This window comes from Lichenostomus cassidix, chromosome 21, assembly GCF_008360975.1.
Source record: "Lichenostomus cassidix isolate B80296 chromosome 21, HeHo_3.0, whole genome shotgun sequence".
NCBI lineage: Eukaryota > Metazoa > Chordata > Aves > Passeriformes > Meliphagidae > Lichenostomus > Lichenostomus cassidix.
In genome coordinates, this window is record NC_139501.1 from 1 (window position 1) to 9560 (window position 9560).

Below are 9560 nucleotides of genomic sequence, written 5' to 3' on the forward strand. Positions count from 1 at the left end.
TTTTTGCAGCTCTTCGATCGCGGATGTTTCTACGATGCAAATAAAGATCTCGATTCTTTTTAAAAACACGGATTTTGTTTATTTGTGAGGTAAAAAAGGTGCAAAACCTCATCGGAGCCGCTTCGGCAGCGGCCGGGAGGTCCTGGGGTGACCTAGGAGATCCCGGGAGTCCCCAAAGCCGGAAAATTCCCTGAAGCCCCCCCGGAACCTCCCCGGTTTCCTCAGCAATTTTGGGGGCGATGCGACAATTTTGGGGGATTTTCGGGCGTTCCCCGTGTCCTCCCCGGGATTTCCCCCCTCCCCTGCTCTTACCGCAGCCCCGAGGGTCCCTCTGCCGCCCCCGAAAAGCCCCAGAAAGGGGCGAGGGATCCCCCCACCCCCGCGTTCCCGACCCCGCCCGGCAGAGCGGGCCGGGCCCGAGCCGCGCCTCCTGAGGGAAATGCAAATGAGGAGGCTGTCGGCGGGGTTTGCGGCGGCGGGGGCGGAGGGGGGGGAAATGGGCGGGGTTATGCAAATCGGCATGACCTCATGCCCGAAGTGCATCCTGGGATAAATGGGCGGGGTTATGCAAATCGGCATGACCTCATGCCCGAAGTGCATCCTGGGAGAAATGGGCGGGGTTTATGCAAATCGAGGTGACCTCATGCCCGAAGTGCATTCTGGGAGAAATGGGCGGGGTTATGCAAATCGAGGTGACCTCATGCCCGAAGTGCATCCTGGGAGAAATGGGCGGGGTTATGCAAATCGAGGTGACCTCATGCCCGAAGTGCCTCCTGGGAGAAATGGGCGGGGTTATGCAAATCGAGGTGACCTCATGCCCGAAGTGCATCCTGGGAGAGATGGGCGGGGTTATGCAAATCGAGATGACCTCATGCCCGAAGTGCATCCTGGGAGAAATGGGCGGGGTTATGCAAATCGAGATGACCTCATGCCCGAAGTGCCTCCTGGGAGAAATGGGCGGGGTTATGCAAATCGAGATGACCTCATGCCCGAAGTGCATCCTGGGAGAAATGGGCGGGGTTATGCAAATCGAGATGACCTCATGCCCGAAGTGCCTCCTGGGAGAAATGGGCGGGGCTATGCAAATCTCAGAACTCGCCGGCGAACGGCACCACGGGAAATTGAGGCCCCGTCACGAATTTTTGGGGGATTTAAGGCTCAGCGCCGCAGCAGCGCGGGCGGAAAGGGGGGGCAGGCGAGCGGGAAAGGGCGCGGGATGAGCTGCGAAAGAGCTGGAGGACGAAGAAATGGTCGCCGTGAGTTGTGTGTGAGGCGAGCGGGGTCCGGCCGGGAGCGCGGGAGGCGGCTAGCGTGGCTTCTCGGCCTTTTGGCTAAGACCAAGTGGGGTGTTTGTTGTTATGGGCTTACTGCCTAATCCGTCCGCAATGAGAGGCTTTCTTATTAATCGGATTTTACTACCCGGGAGTCAGATTCGCAGCTGGCTGTCTCCGCTCTGCGCATTGTCCCGGCGTTGCGGTGCTTCCGGGCACGGTGCACCCCCGCCAGAGACCTTTGCTTGGTTAAAAACAGATTAAAATCAGAAATAGTGGGAATTGCCGAGGCTGTCCCGCACTATCGCCCACCCTTTTCTGCTGAAATAACGCTTCTCCGCCTCCCGAGCGGCTGCCAGGCTCGGGCGGCGGTGATTCTCTCCTCTCTCCCCTCGCAGGTGCCGCGAGACGGCGGCGCCTCCCGCGCGCACTTTTTTGGGTTAAACTCCGTGATTTCGCCGCTTTCCGGGTGAGTTTAAACCTTTTCTCAGGGAAATAAAGGATAATAATGCTCTTTAAATGAATCGGGGAAGGGATTTGGGCAGTTTTACCAAATAAATCCGTGAGGGAGGTGAGGAGCGGGGCGGGGAGCCGAGCGGGTCTCTTTTTTGCAGCTCTTCGATCGCGGGTGTTGCTACGATGCAAATAAAGATCTCGATTCTTTTTAAAAACACGGATTTTGTTTATTTGTGAGGTAAAAAAAGGTGCAAAACCTCATCGGAGCCGCTTCGGCAGCGGCCGGGAGGTCCTGGGGGTGACCTAGGAGATCCCGGGAGTCCCCAAAGCCGGAAAATTCCCTGAAGCCCCCCCGGAACCTCCCCGGTTTCCTCAGCAATTTTGGGGGCGATGCGACAATTTTGGGGGATTTTCGGGCGTTCCCCGTGTCCTCCCCGGGATTTCCCCCCTCCCCTGCTCTTACAGCAGCCCCGAGGGTCCCTCTGCCGCCCCCGAAAAGCCCCAGAAAGGGGCGAGGGATCCCCCGACCCCCGCTGTCCCGAACCCGCCCGGCAGAGCGGGGGAGCCGGGCGCGAGCCGCGCCTCGTGAGGGAAATGCAAATGAGGAGGCTGTCGGCGGGGTTTGCGGCGGCGGCGGCTGGGGGGGGGGGGGAAGAAGCGGGCGGGGGCGGGGTTATGCAAATCGGCATGACCTCATGCCCGAAGGGCATCCTGGGAGAAATGGGCGGGGCTATGCAAATCGGCATGACCTCATGCCCGAAGTGCACCCTGGGAGAAATGGGCGGGGTTATGCAAATCGGCATGACCTCATGCCCGAAGGGCATCCTGGGAGAAATGGGCGGTTATGCAAATCGGCATGACCTCATGCCCGAGGTGCATCCTGGGAGAAATGGGCGGGGTTATGCAAATCGGCATGACCTCATGCCCGAAGTGCATCCTGGGAGAAATGGGCGGGGTTATGCAAATCGGCATGACCTCATGCCCGAAGTGCATCCTGGGAGAAATGGGCGGGGCTATGCAAATCTAAGAACTCGCCGGCGAACGGCACCACGGGAAATTGAGTCGCGGTCACGAATTTTTGGGGAATTTAAGGTTTAGCGCCCCAGCAGCGCGGGCGGAAAGGGGGGCAGGCGAGCGGGAAAGGGCCCGGGAAGAGCTGCGAAAGAGCTGGAGCGCGAAGAAATGGTCGCCGTGAGTTGTGTGTGTGGCGAGCGGGGTCCGGCCGGGAGCGCGGGAGGTGACTGGCGTCGGTTCTCGGCCTTTTGGCTGAAGTTAAGTGCGGTGTGTGGTGTTATTGGCTTAGTGCCTAATCCTTCCGCGATGAGAGCATCTGTCGTTAATCTGATGTCACTATTTGAGTGTCGGACGGGGAGCTGGCTTTCTCCACTCCGCGCATTGTCCCGGCATTGCGGTGCCTCCGCGCACGGTCCACCCCCGCCAGGGACCTTTGCTTGGTTAAAAACAGATTAAAATCAGAAATAGTGGGAATTGTCGAAGCTGTCCCGCACTGTCGCCCACCCTTTTCTGTTGAAATAACGCTTCTCCGCCTCCCGAGCGGCTGCCAGGCTCGGGCGGCGGTGATTCTCTCCCTTCTCCCCTCGCAGGTGCCGCGAGACGGCGGCGCCTCCCGCGCGCACTTTTTTGGGTTAAACTCCGTGATTTCGCCGCTTTCCGGGTGAGTTTAAACTTTTTCTCAGGGAAATAAAGGATAATAATGCTGTTTAAATGAATCGGGGAGGGGATTTGGGCAGTTTTACCAAATAAATCCGTGAGGGAGGTGAGGAGCGGGGCGGGGAGCCGCGCGGGTCTCTTTTTTGCAGCTCTTCGATCGCGGGTGTTGCTACGATGCAAATAAAGATCTCGATTCTTTTTAAAAACACGGATTTTGTTTATTTGTGAGGTAAAAAAAGGTGCAAAACCTCATCGGAGCCGCTTCGGCAGCGGCCGGGAGGTCCTGGGGGTGACCTAGGAGATCCCGGGAGTCCCCAAAGCCGGAAAATTCCCTGAAGCCCCCCCGGAACCTCCCCGGTTTCCTCAGCAATTTTGGGGGCGATGCGACAATTTTGGGGGATTTTCGGGCGTTCCCCGTGTCCTCCCCGGGATTTCCCCCCTCCCCTGCTCTTACCGCAGCCCCGAGGGTCCCTCTGCCGCCCCCGAAAAGCCCCAGAAAGGGGCGAGGGATCCCCCGACCCCCGCTGTCCCGAACCCGCCCGGCAGAGCGGGCCGGGCCCGAGCCGCGCCTCGTGAGGGAAATGCAAATGAGGAGGCTATGGGCGGGGTTTGCGGCGGCTGGGGGAGGAGGGGGGTGGTTATGCAAATCGGCATGACCTCATGCCCGAGGTGCATCCTGGGAGAAATGGGCGGGGTTATGCAAATCGGCATGACCTCATGCCCGAGGTGCATCCTGGGAGAAATGGGCGGGGTTATGCAAATCGGCATGACCTCATGCCCGAAGTGCATCCTGGGAGAAATGGGCGGGGTTATGCAAATCGGCATGACCTCATGCCCGAAGTGCATCCTGGGAGAAATGGGCGGGGTTATGCAAATCGGCATGACCTCATGCCCGAAGGGCATCCTGGGAGAAATGGGCGGGGTTATGCAAATCGGCATGACCTCATGCCCGAAGTGCATCCTGGGAGAAATGGGCGGGGTTATGCAAATCGGCATGACCTCATGCCCGAGGTGCATCCTGGGAGAAATGGGCGGGGTTATGCAAATCGGCATGACCTCATGCCCGAAGTGCATCCTGGGAGAAATGGGCGGGGTTATGCAAATCGGCATGACCTCATGCCCGAGGTGCATCCTGGGAGAAACGGGCGGGGTTATGCAAATCGGCATGACCTCATGCCCGAAGTGCATCCTGGGAGAAATGGGCGGGGTTATGCAAATCGGCATGACCTCATGCCCGAAGTGCATCCTGGGAGAAATAGGCGGGGCTATGCAAATCTAAGAACTCGCCGGCGAACGGCACCACGGGAAATTGAGTCGCGGTCACGAATTTTTGGGGAATTTAAGGTTTAGCGCCCCAGCAGCGCGGGCGGAAAGGGGGGCAGGCGAGCGGGAAAGGGCCCGGGAAGAGCTGCGAAAGAGCTGGAGCGCGAAGAAATGGTCGCCGTGAGTTGTGTGTGTGGCGAGCGGGGTCCGGCCGGGAGCGCGGGAGGTGACTGGCGTCGGTTCTCGGCCTTTTGGCTGAAGTTAAGTGCGGTGTGTGGTGTTATTGGCTTAGTGCCTAATCCTTCCGCGATGAGAGCATCTGTCGTTAATCTGATGTCACTATTTGAGTGTCGGACGGGGAGCTGGCTTTCTCCACTCCGCGCATTGTCCCGGCATTGCGGTGCCTCCGCGCACGGTGCACCCCCGCCAGGGACCTTTGCTTGGTTAAAAACAGATTAAAATCAGAAATAGTGGGAATTGTCGAAGCTGTCCCGCACTGTCGCCCACCCTTTTCTGTTGAAATAACGCTTCTCCGCCTCCCGAGCGGCTGCCAGGCTCGGGCGGCGGTGATTCTCTCCCTTCTCCCCTCGCAGGTGCCGCGAGACGGCGGCGCCTCCCGCGCGCACTTTTTTGGGTTAAACTCCGTGATTTCGCCGCTTTCCGGGTGAGTTTAAACCTTTTCTCAGGGAAATAAAGGATAATAATGCTCTTTAAATGAATCGGGGAGGGGATTTGGGCAGTTTTACCAAATAAATCCGTGAGGGAGGTGAGGAGCGGGGCGGGGAGCCGAGCGGGTCTCTTTTTTGCAGCTCTTCGATCGCGGGTGTTGCTACGATGCAAATAAAGATCTCGATTCTTTTTAAAAACACGGATTTTGTTTATTTGTGAGGTAAAAAAAGGTGCAAAACCTCATCGGAGCCGCTTCGGCAGCGGCCGGGAGGTCCTGGGGGTGACCTAGGAGATCCCGGGAGTCCCCAAAGCCGGAAAATTCCCTGAAGCCCCCCCGGAACCTCCCCGGTTTCCTCAGCAATTTTGGGGGCGATGCGACAATTTTGGGGGATTTTCGGGCGTTCCCCGTGTCCTCCCCGGGATTTCCCCCCTCCCCTGCTCTTACAGCAGCCCCGAGGGTCCCTCTGCCGCCCCCGAAAAGCCCCAGAAAGGGGCGAGGGATCCCCCGACCCCCGCTGTCCCGAACCCGCCCGGCAGAGCGGGGGAGCCGGGCGCGAGCCGCGCCTCGTGAGGGAAATGCAAATGAGGAGGCTGTCGGCGGGGTTTGCGGCGGCGGCGGCTGGGGGGGGGGGGGAAGAAGCGGGCGGGGGCGGGGTTATGCAAATCGGCATGACCTCATGCCCGAAGGGCATCCTGGGAGAAATGGGCGGGGCTATGCAAATCGGCATGACCTCATGCCCGAAGTGCACCCTGGGAGAAATGGGCGGGGTTATGCAAATCGGCATGACCTCATGCCCGAAGGGCATCCTGGGAGAAATGGGCGGGGTTATGCAAATCGGCATGACCTCATGCCCGAGGTGCACCCTGGGAGAAACGGGCGGGGTTATGCAAATCGGCATGACCTCATGCCCGAAGGGCATCCTGGGAGAAACGGGCGGGGTTATGCAAATCGGCATGACCTCATGCCCGAAATGCACCCTGGGAGAAATGGGCGGGGTTATGCAAATCGGCATGACCTCATGCCCGAAGTGCATCCTGGGAGAAATGGGCGGGGTTATGCAAATCGGCATGACCTCATGCCCGAAGTGCACCCTGGGAGAAATGGGCGGGGTTATGCAAATCGGCATGACCTCATGCCCGAAGTGCACCCTGGGAGAAACGGGCGGGGTTATGCAAATCGGCATGACCTCATGCCCGAAGTGCATCCTGGGAGAAATGGGCGGGGTTATGCAAATCGGCATGACCTCATGCCCGAAGTGCATCCTGGGAGAAATAGGCGGGGCTATGCAAATCTAAGAACTCGCCGGCGAACGGCACCACGGGAAATTGAGTCGCGGTCACGAATTTTTGGGGAATTTAAGGTTTAGCGCCCCAGCAGCGCGGGCGGAAAGGGGGGCAGGCGAGCGGGAAAGGGCCCGGGAAGAGCTGCGAAAGAGCTGGAGCGCGAAGAAATGGTCGCCGTGAGTTGTGTGTGTGGCGAGCGGGGTCCGGCCGGGAGCGCGGGAGGTGACTGGCGTCGGTTCTCGGCCTTTTGGCTGAAGTTAAGTGCGGTGTGTGGTGTTATTGGCTTAGTGCCTAATCCTTCCGCGATGAGAGCATCTGTCGTTAATCTGATGTCACTATTTGAGTGTCGGACGGGGAGCTGGTTTTCTCCACTCCGCGCATTGTCCCGGCATTGCGGTGCCTCCGCGCACGGTCCACCCCCGCCAGGGACCTTTGCTTGGTTAAAAACAGATTAAAATCAGAAATAATGGGAATTGTCGAAGCTGTCCCGCACTGTCGCCCCCCCTTTTCTGTTGAAATAACGCTTCTCCGCCTCCCGAGCGGCTGCCAGGCTCGGGCGGCGGTGATTCTCTCCCTTCTCCCCTCGCAGGTGCCGCGAGACGGCGGCGCCTCCCGCGCGCACTTTTTTGGGTTAAACTCCGTGATTTCGCCGCTTTCCGGGTGAGTTTAAACCTTTTCTCAGGGAAATAAAGGATAATAATGCTCTTTAAATGAATCGGGGAAGGGATTTGGGCAGTTTTACCAAATAAATCCGTGAGGGAGGTGAGGAGCGGGGCGGGGAGCCGAGCGGGTCTCTTTTTTGCAGCTCTTCGATCGCGGGTGTTGCTACGATGCAAATAAAGATCTCGATTCTTTTTAAAAACACGGATTTTGTTTATTTGTGAGGTAAAAAAAGGTGCAAAACCTCATCGGAGCCGCTTCGGCAGCGGCCGGGAGGTCCTGGGGGTGACCTAGGAGATCCCGGGAGTCCCCAAAGCCGGAAAATTCCCTGAAGCCCCCCCGGAACCTCCCCGGTTTCCTCAGCAATTTTGGGGGCGATGCGACAATTTTGGGGGATTTTCGGGCGTTCCCCGTGTCCTCCCCGGGATTTCCCCCCTCCCCTGCTCTTACCGCAGCCCCGAGGGTCCCTCTGCCGCCCCCGAAAAGCCCCAGAAAGGGGCGAGGAATCCCCCGACCCCCGCTGTCCCGAACCCGCCCGGCAGAGCGGGCCGGGCCCGAGCCGCGCCTCGTGAGGGAAATGCAAATGAGGAGGCTATGGGCGGGGTTTGCGGCGGCTGGGGGAGGAGGGCGTGGTTATGCAAATCGGCATGACCTCATGCCCGAGGTGCATCCTGGGAGAAATGGGCGGGGTTATGCAAATCGGCATGACCTCATGCCCGAAGTGCATCCTGGGAGAAATGGGCGGGGTTATGCAAATCGGCATGACCTCATGCCCGAGGTGCACCCTGGGAGAAATGGGCGGGGTTATGCAAATCGGCATGACCTCATGCCCCGAGGTGCACCCTGGGAGAAATGGGCGGGGCTATGCAAATTTCAGAACTTGCTCAGCGAACGGCCCCACGGGAAATTGAGGCGCGGTCACGAATTTTTGGGGGATTTAAGGCTCAGCGCCCCAGCAGCGCGGGCGGAAAGGGCGGCAGGCGGGCGGGAAAAGGCGCGGGAAGAGCTGGGAAAGAGCTGGAGGGCGGAGAAAAGGTCGCCGTGACTTGTGCGTGAGGCGAGCGCGGTCCGGCCGGGAGAGCGGCAGCCGACAGGCGTCCCTTGCCGGCCTTTTGGCTAAGACCACGTGTAGTATTGTTGTTATCAGTTTAATATCTGGTATGTTATCGATGAGAGAGCTCTACATTAAAGGGATTGTAATGTACGGGAGTTGGATCCCGAGCTTGCCTCCTTTCGCTCCGGGCATTGTCCCGGTATTTCGTTTCTCGGGGCATGGTGCACCCCCGCCAGGGACCTTCGGTTGGTTAAAACACATTAAAACCAGAGATAGTGGGAATTGCCGAAGCTGTCCCGCACTATCGCCCACCCTTCTCTGCTGAAATAATGCTTCTCCGCCTCCCGAGCGGCTGCCAGGCTCGGGCGGCGGTGATTCTCTCCCCTCGCAGGTGCCGCGAGATGGCGGCGCCTCCCGCGCGCACTTTTTTGGGTTAAACTCCGTGATTTCGCCGCTTTCCGGGTGAGTTTAAACTTTTTCTCAGGGAAATAAAGGATAATAATGTTGTTTAAATGAATCGGGGAGGGGATTTGGGCAGTTTTACCAAATAAATCCGTGAGGGAGGTGAGGAGCGGGGCGGGGAGCCGCGCGGGTCTCTTTTTTGCAGTTCTTCGATCGCGGATGTTGCTACGATGCAAATAAAGATCTCGACTCTTTTTAAAAACACGGATTTTGTTTATTTGTGGGGTAAAAAAGGTGCATAACCTCATCGGAGCCGCTTCGGCAGCGGCCGGGAGGTCCTGGGGCTGACCTAGGAGATCCCGGGAGTCCTCAAAGCCGGAAAATTCCCTGAAGCCCCCCCGGAACCTCCCCGGTTTCCTCAGCAATTTTGGGGGCGATGCGACAATTTTAGGGGATTTTCGGGCGTTCCCCGTGTCCTCCCGGGGATTTCCCCCCTCCCCTGCTCTTACCGCAGCCCCGAGGGTCCCTCTGCCGCCCCCAAAAAGCCCCAGAAAGGGGCGAGGGATACCCCGACCCCCGCTGTCCCGAACCCGCCCGGCAGAGCGGGCCGGGCGCGAGCCGCGCCTCGTGAGGGAAATGCAAATGAGGAGGCTGTCGGCGGGGTTTGCGGCGGTGGGGGGGAACGGGGGAAGGGGAGGGGGGCCTGGGGGGGGTGGTTATGGAAATCGGCATGACCTCATGCCCGAGGTGCACCCTGGGAGAAATGGGCGGGGTTATGCAAATCGGCATGACCTCATGCCCGAGGTGCACCCTGGGAGAAATGGGCGGGG

The 9560-nt window shown here is 59.0% G+C and overlaps 3 non-coding genes across 3 annotated transcripts; all 3 read left to right on the forward strand.

Moving 5' to 3' along the window:
- Positions 1-1311: 1311 nt before the first annotated feature.
- LOC146428160 (U2 spliceosomal RNA) lies at positions 1312-1502 on the forward strand. Its single transcript, XR_014856184.1, has one exon. It is a non-coding gene; the product is annotated as a U2 spliceosomal RNA (small nuclear RNA).
- Positions 1503-4896: 3394 nt separating this feature from the next.
- LOC146428161 (U2 spliceosomal RNA) lies at positions 4897-5087 on the forward strand. Its single transcript, XR_014856185.1, has one exon. It is a non-coding gene; the product is annotated as a U2 spliceosomal RNA (small nuclear RNA).
- A 3283-nt stretch (positions 5088-8370) lies between these two features.
- Positions 8371-8560, forward strand: LOC146428162 (U2 spliceosomal RNA). Its single transcript, XR_014856183.1, has one exon. It is a non-coding gene; the product is annotated as a U2 spliceosomal RNA (small nuclear RNA).
- The last annotated feature ends 1000 nt before the right edge of the window (positions 8561-9560 follow it).